This window comes from Rhinichthys klamathensis, unplaced genomic scaffold (assembly GCF_029890125.1).
Source record: "Rhinichthys klamathensis goyatoka isolate OS25496 unplaced genomic scaffold, OSU_Roscu_1.1 h1tg000067l_1, whole genome shotgun sequence".
NCBI classification, from domain to species: Eukaryota; Metazoa; Chordata; class Actinopteri; order Cypriniformes; family Leuciscidae; genus Rhinichthys; species Rhinichthys klamathensis.
Window position 1 is genome coordinate 1,003,333 of NW_026606610.1, and position 7,950 is coordinate 1,011,282.

At 39.8% G+C, this 7,950-nt stretch overlaps 1 protein-coding gene across 1 annotated transcript in view; it reads right to left on the reverse strand.

Annotated features, from left to right (window-relative positions):
* The window catches only part of fam49al (family with sequence similarity 49 member A, like), a 30,227-nt gene extending 22,585 nt beyond the window's left edge, over nt 1-7,642 (reverse strand). The window contains exon 1 of the mRNA XM_056250108.1: nt 7,314-7,642. The gene's annotated coding sequence lies outside the window, so the exon portion shown is untranslated. The remainder of the gene's footprint in view (nt 1-7,313) is intronic.
* Between the last annotated feature and the right edge of the window lie 308 nt (nt 7,643-7,950).

Here is a 7,950-nt window from a genome sequence, read left to right on the forward strand (position 1 = left end):
TTGAATGACATATTTATGTCTTTGTGTCATATTATTGTTTAAAATGGTCCTTACGTGTGCGTATCCTGGATGTTTAAATCTCATCGCGCGTGACCTTTCAACGTGATGACGTAGTTCCGGGCGCGTTGCAGATCGGCTCAATCCGAACAATTGTAGTTAAAAGTATATATATATTTATTTATTATTATTATTTTAATTACCTATCGTTGCGCTAGATAAGACCCTCTTCCTCAGCTGCGATCGTGCACAGCCGGTTAAAGCACTTCAAAGACCTTTGAAACTGGATTGACTTGGACTTCAAAACGTTAGTTGCAATTTAAGTCCATTATTCGAAGAAAAATCCAGAAATGTTTTCCTCAAAAAACGTATTTTCTCTTCCACTGAGGAAAGAAAGACTTGGATATCTTGGATGGCATTGGGGTTAGTAAATTTTCATTTTGAGGTGAACTAGAATAATCCTTTAAATACTGTATGTGAAAATGTTGTTTGCAAATTAGAGTCAAACTAGAGTAAAAAGCCTTCAAGCCTACACATTATCAACCTTGAATGAGCTAAATGTTTGATCGGAATGTGCCTTTATAGGGGACATCATTTATTTATGATTTAAATTCATAAAGTTATTATACTATATGGGTATGGGAGAAACTGCACAGCACTGCCTAATTATCAAAAATGACTCATTAATATACTTAAAACACAGAAGCACTTTCAAAGAATAATGAAAGTGTGTGGGTAATGAAAAGAAATGAACAAATGGCAAAAAGCTCTTTAATTTTTATTGTCAGGTTTCGTTAAATTCTGTAAAATTGTACTACTTTTTGACAGGAACGTGAAAACGGCGCAATTTACCTAAATTCACCCTATTCAGCAGTCAACTTTAACCATGATTCAAAGACAATAGAAGAATAGTGAAATTACATGTAAAGATGTACTTAAGTCCTACAACAAGTGGGTCAAAAATTTCAGCTAATTACAATTAACATGCAATTAAGTGTTTGAAAACATTGAATTCAGTTCGCACTCAAGTATATATTTAGAAAGTGTATTACTTCCGCAATAAGTCTTTTTTTTTCAAAAGTATGCTAATTTGCTGAAGAAGTGTTCTTCTTTTTCACAAGGGAAGTCAGGGAATAATAGTAGTGATGATTTCTCATTTTTCATTCTGCCTATCCCTCTCACTTCCTGTCTATGACATGTCCAACTTTTTAATGGGCATCATTATAGCTCTTACAGTGTGTGGAGATAGCATTAGCCTAGCACGGCGGGTCCTCAAAGAGAAATCGGTATTGACAGTGGGCTCGCCTCTGGGCTTGATGGGAGATGGCAGCGGCAGGGCCGAATGAACCGAATGAATGGAAATCCAATGCTACAGCTGACAGGGTTGAGGATGCTCGGCCATCATCAGCCCCTTGTCACCTACGCCAATATTGAAGAACAGCAAAACATGCTAGTACAGGAACTGGAAAGAGGAGAGAGAAAGAAGGGAACAATTCTCCACCGCGTCCGCCACCCCTCCCCCAGGCTCTCTCCATCCACGGCGCTGGAAGAAAAAAGGCTGAGACCGGAGAATAGCACGGAGGGCAATTGCAAATTAGCATTGTGTGCCTTTGCTCAAGGGCTTGACGGGAGACAAAAGTCTTGATCGTAGAGAATCTCTCATCTTTTTGCTCATTCCTTTTGATGACTGGAATTTAATTATAGAGCAAAATGAATCTTTAGATTTTGGAATTTTCCAATGAATTGCAGTTTTAGAGCCTTATTAGCAAAACACAATGCAAAACAATGAGCTAACATCAAACGAACAGTCACGAGTGGATAAATGGATTTTTGATTTCACTGTTTTGCTCCATTGTCCTCTTAATAGAAATACAGTGGCAATATCCAGATCCGTAATAACCAAAATCTATCCTCAGGCTCATTTTTATCTCTTGTTTTTGAAAGATACAGAACATCGGCTGAGAGTTTAGCTACTATGTTTTTAGTAGCAAGGTAGTCAGCAAAACACTGGAAAGTATCAATAAGAGAATGACCCACACATTTTAACACTGGCACGTGCCCCGTGCATTGTGATATCACTGTCTTCAACCTTTGTGACGTTTAAACAAAAGACCCTTACACATCGTCACTGCTGTTGGTGTGACTGAGCCATTCTGGCAGCTCGTCAAGCAAACAACGTCTACCTGCCAGTTTGTGTCTGTTTTACTCATTTCTCTTGCCGCCTTACTCCCCTTGTGGAACACACCTGCTCAAGGTCAGGGAGCAAAACCAGACGCTAAATATAGTAAGAACACTTGCAATCTCCTTGGAATAAAGCGCCCATCACACCTGATGTCTTAGTTCACAACCATTTGGAAAAGACCAACATGAATTTCCAATGGTCCAAGCTGGTTTATGCTGGTCGTTCTAGTTGGTGGAGCGAAGTAGTCTTGCTGGGGCATCAGCACACTAGCAAACCGAAGATCAGCATCTAAAACAAACATCTTTAGCAGGGTAGCCTGGATCAAAATTTGAGAAATAAGAATCTTAAAGCAGTGATTATCAGATGACTTTGCTTTAAGATGCAGATTTATACTGGTGAACAAGTTGCGATCATCACAGTTTTTTGTATAAACGTTAAAAAAAATGTTTAAAAAAAAAACGTTAAAAATAATCAAACCTTTCGCAATAATTATTTTTATTACTATTTTTTGTTACTTTACTTTGTATTCATTTTAAATCAGTTTAAATAAAATAATTTTTCTTATACGTCGTAAATGATTTGTTACAGTATTTTATTAATGTTAATGTTTTAACGTTAATATATATAAAAAAAATACAACTTTTCATTGTTAGTTCATGTTAGGTCAAGTCCATTAAATAACATTAACCATTACAAATTTTGTATGCACAGCGTGACAACAATGAGGCTTCTGATGCCCATAACTAATGGAAATTTAAATATGACCCAGTTTAAAAACTTGGAGCAAGGATATTTGGGTTTGTGTTAACTTGCTCCTCAAGCTTCTGATTGCTCATTAAAGCTTTTGGTGGGCAGCAACTTCCATTTTCTCGCTGCTCGGATTTTGCAGGGCAGATAGACAGATAAGAGGAGATGAGAAACCGGGTATCAGCTCTACCATCACTCACTTTGCCTCTACCCCTCAGAGCCTGTCTACAAAAAAACAAAAGTCTCCGTCTTGTATAGCAGTCTAGTTCTCACTGCCCCGATATGGTGAACCAGCCTTTAAGGAAAGTCATTTTTTGCTATTCTGTTTGGTAATTGAAGCTATATATTTTAATCATTTAAGTATTAAAATTTATGCAAGCTGTTTCCATAACAGCATGCTAGACATCAGGGCAATGGACACTGAGTTTAGACATACCTCTGCAACTCTCATATTCCCGAAGGTGATGATGCACTGATCATAAAATGCATGCAAAAGCATAAAAAGGTCCTGAAACTATCTTCTGTCATCTAGATACATTATTGTCCTTCTGAAAGAGATTTTCTGAGTCTGCAGCAGTGTGAAGTGTCTGGCCTATATGGCCTTAGATAGACATACCATCTCACATAGCGCTGTCTCAGCCTTTGCTCTCACCTCAGGCCTGTAGGAAATCAAAATGTGGACATGGTCACCATGACCTAAGATAGTATCTGTAACCATTTCCTCTGACAGCTGTTCTGAGTAATGTACATATTGTATATGTACGTAAGAAAATGGAGCTTCATTTATTTGAAGGATTAGTGCCAACATGCACTTGAAGCGAGACACTGATCTTGAAAATGGCAAAATCAATCACAATTACGTTCCTTCCAGTTGAACACATTGAGGGTAAATGAAGTTGCAAATTCTTTCAATTAATTATAAGCATTAAAAGAAAGTTTGATAAAGAGCCTGACCTCGTTTAGCGAGACAAATTTTTAAGCTTCCTTTTGAAACTTCATTAATATGCCATAAGATCTATTGGCAAATTTTGTGATATTATTCCTGTAAGTCATTAAAGTGAAAGTGTAGTGGGACTTTAAGAGGGGATCAGACAGGGATAAAAAAAAAAAAACCCTACAAAAATAGTATGTGTGCCTTTGCACTTCAGAATGGCTCTGTAATCCCTCATCTTTTTATTTGAAATGTCTTTTGAACTGAAGTTAGCGGTGTAGACATTAATCCAGCATTTTGATAGCACTAAGGATTTAGTTCGATTTGGTTCGTATTATCAGGTTGTTTAAAATTAGGCTTGTGTTTTATTGCGGTTTCAAAGTTAATCCATTAGGCCTCTCATGAAAGATGTCAGCATCTTCATGGAGATAAATGGCTCTAAGCTAAAAATCGCTTGGCAAGGTGTTCCTTTTAAATCATACATGACTCCACATACACTCACCTAAAGGATTATTAGGAACACCATACTAATACTGTGTTTGACCCCCTTTCGCCTTCAGAACTGCCTTAATTCTACGTGGCATTGATTCAACAAGGTGCTGAAAGCATTCTTTAGAAATGTTGGCCCATATTGATAGGATAGCATCTTGAGTGAGTGGTACCCGGTGGGGTCTTCTGCTGCTGTAGCCCATCCGCCTCAAGGTTGTGCGTGTTGTGGCTTCACAAATGCTTTTCTGCATACCTCGGTTGTAACGAGTGGTTATTTCAGTCAAAGTTGCTCTTCTATCAGCTTGAATCAGTCGGCCCATTCTCCTCTGACCTCTAGCATCAACAAGGCATTTTCACCCACAGGACTGCCGCATACTGGATGTTTTTCCCTTTTCACACCATTCTTTATAAACCCTAGAAATGGTTGTACGTGAAAAAATCCCAGTAACTGAGCAGATTGTGAAATACTCAGACCGGCCCGTCTGGCACCAACAACCATGCCACGCTCAAAATTGCTTAAATCACCTTTCTTTCCCATTCTGACATTCAGTTTGGAGTTCAGGAGATTGTCTTGACCAGGACCACACCCCTAAATGCATTGAAGCAACTGCCATGTGATTGGTTGACTAGATAATTGCATTAATGAGAAATTGAACAGGTGTTCCTAATAATCCTTTAGGTGAGTGTATACAGATGCACAACGTCTGTTTTTTTGTCCATACAATGGAAGTCAATGGGATCTGCTGTTGCTTGAACCCCTACATTTTTCAAAAAATCTTGTGTTTTGAAGATTTGTCGAGGGTAAATTATATAAATGATATCAAGAAATTTCATTTTTGGGCGAACTGTCCCTTAAGTAATACAAAAGGAAGTTCTTGGTGTGAAGGGAAAACCTGTTTGATAACAGTAATTTGTTCTATTTTGTTTGGTAAGTGAAGCTAGATAGTTGAAGCTACACCTAATGATATCAGTATTAAAAAGTATGCAAAAGGTTTCAGTTTAGGGTCTAATACTACAGAGTGTTAGACAAAAATAAGTTCTTTGTATTCTGCACGATATTCAGCCTCCAAGCTTGATACATATGCATTATGAACACATGGGTCAAGCTGCAGTGGAGATGATGGAACCTTTTGGCAAGGTTAGCAAAGACAATTCAGCCCCCTTCTCTCTTGATTCCCACGCTCTATGACTGTCCAGCTTCAGGCCACTTGCCTGAGACACACATGTCATGCCACATATTCTACACTGACCCACTTACAGTACAGCACATATATAATGCTCATGTGAAGGTGGGGGTCAGAGTCTTTGCCACCAGCACAGGCGCAGAAATCACACATCAGCCGAGAGCAGAACGCTGAGAATGAACTGCTACTGTATTGAGCTTTAATGCTTTTCTTTCTTACAGCCAGCAGATTTTTTTTATACAATTTTCTGAAATAAGAATACAACAAAGAGAAAAAGATCAGCACTTAACATCCCTCTATCCATCTAGCCTGATTGAAACAAAGAAGGGTTAGAGAGATGCAGGATGGACACAAGGTTCAGACGATCTATGACATGGAGGTATAAAGAGAAGGAAAGGAAGAAATGCAGACAGGCATGTTTCCATGGGCGAAGGGGAAAGATTTGGGGTGAGAAACTTGCATCATTGGCGGCAGCCAATCAGAGGCCTCGTATAAAATGTTCAAAGGGAGTGTCCTAGCAACAGACAAGTAAATACATTTTCAGCCTCAGATTGATTTCATATAAGGGTAAAGCACATATTTTTGCTAAACTGACATCTTGATGTGTATGCGGTACTGACACAAACTAATGAGGCTTATAGTGATTTAATGATAAAATTCAGAACTTTTTTGGTTTAAAAAGCATTTCAAGTATTCATAAAATACATACCTACCCAATATGCACATATGCAATATATTTAGCTGTCAACTGCATTTATGTGCATTTTAACAGTGATCAGGCTCATTTTGATCAAATTTAGTATAATTCAAGTTCTTTAATTGACAAAAAATGTAATTGTGCAAAAAACAATGATTTTGTATAATGATTGAAAACTAAAGCTGTTCTTTACCCTTGCAAATAAATATTCAGTAAATTACAGATCTTGTATTCACCCAACCTGATTTTTTTCCCTGACATGTCAGGGGTCTTTTACAATCGAAAGCATTAATTTCCGGACATGTATGACCAGACTCCATATTCTAGGGCTTCATTCATACATCTACCTCTTTCTTCCCCCCCTCAGGTGTGAATTTCCTCTCCCATATCCCGCTCATGAGAACGAGAACTAATCGAAAAAAGGAGTGGTTCATCTCTCCATTCATGATTTCATTCATTTCTCTCAGCCGTTCACATGCTACATGTTTTTAGCAATAACAATGCACAAGCTGCACACATGCATGCAACCTAATTAGCCCTGTGTGGTTTAGCGTTTACAACAAATGCCTCTGCATATGTCACTCACCGGGGAATAAAATGTCATTCCTATGAAGATCACTCTGCCTAAAGGGAAAACGCTTCTATGTCCACAAAAGGGTTGATCAACGAGAACATCCATAACTATTTACCCATAACACCTCCTTATGCACCACTGGCTTTGGTTAATATCAGAGGTTGAGTATTGATTAGACTAATAGGTGTACGTGTAATACAACTGGTGTGTTTGTGTGTCAGTGTGTGCATTCTGCCATGTGCTGCAGTGAAAGAGGACGAGCCCCAGTTGACCGATCGTGGGGCTGAAAAAGTAGAACACCCCCTTCCCTTCCCTCTCCTCCAATCCCTCCTTCTTCCGCACCCAGTCCCAGTATAAGCCGGCTTCGATGGATGCCGGTACAGCATCACCTAGGTATCATGCTAGAACATCAACAGCATCTCTCTCTACCCAAGCAATGAGGATGAACGAAGCAGAAAAAGATAGTGACACACAAAAAGCTGGAAACAGAAATAGTTAGCGTGCCCTCTTACCGGCTCGGCGTGTTTCAGGGAGAAAACAGTGGTCCAGCGCTTTCCGTAGGCAAAAGGAAGAAGAGAAAGGATGGAGGGAGTAAAATAAAAGAATGAAAAGGGGAAAAAGAGCAGGGCCAGAAACTCCTGTATCCCAGGGAGCTGAGACTGTGGGTTTCCCTAAACGCACGGTTAGTGTCTACTTAAACCACAAGCTCACGCTGAGTGTGTGCGTCTCTCTCTCCCCCTCCCTCGCTCGCGTTCAGGCACCAAATGGTCTCTCTCACTGTCTCTCTGCTTTCAAGACAGTCCTGCCTAGCAGCTGCTCATCTATGAGAAATGGAACGCTCTGTTCCTCTCTCTTTCTCTCTCTCTCTCTCTGTCTCACAAAGACCTCTGCTAGCCTCTCCCCTTCACACCCCCTCCCCCTAACTAACAACTGACTGCTGGGGGTGGGGGGTGGGAAGGGGGTGCGAGTATGCACGAGTGTTGTTTGTTTGTGTATATAAGGGTGGGGGGAATTAACCCTTCTCCTTCAGGCTACAACAGCAGGTGTGTGTGTGTGTTTGTGTTGGTGGGTGACATGGACGTGTCCCCTCCGAAAAGGTGATGAGTCGCTGTGCTTATGGGGAAGGTGCAATGAGGCACGTCTAAGTGG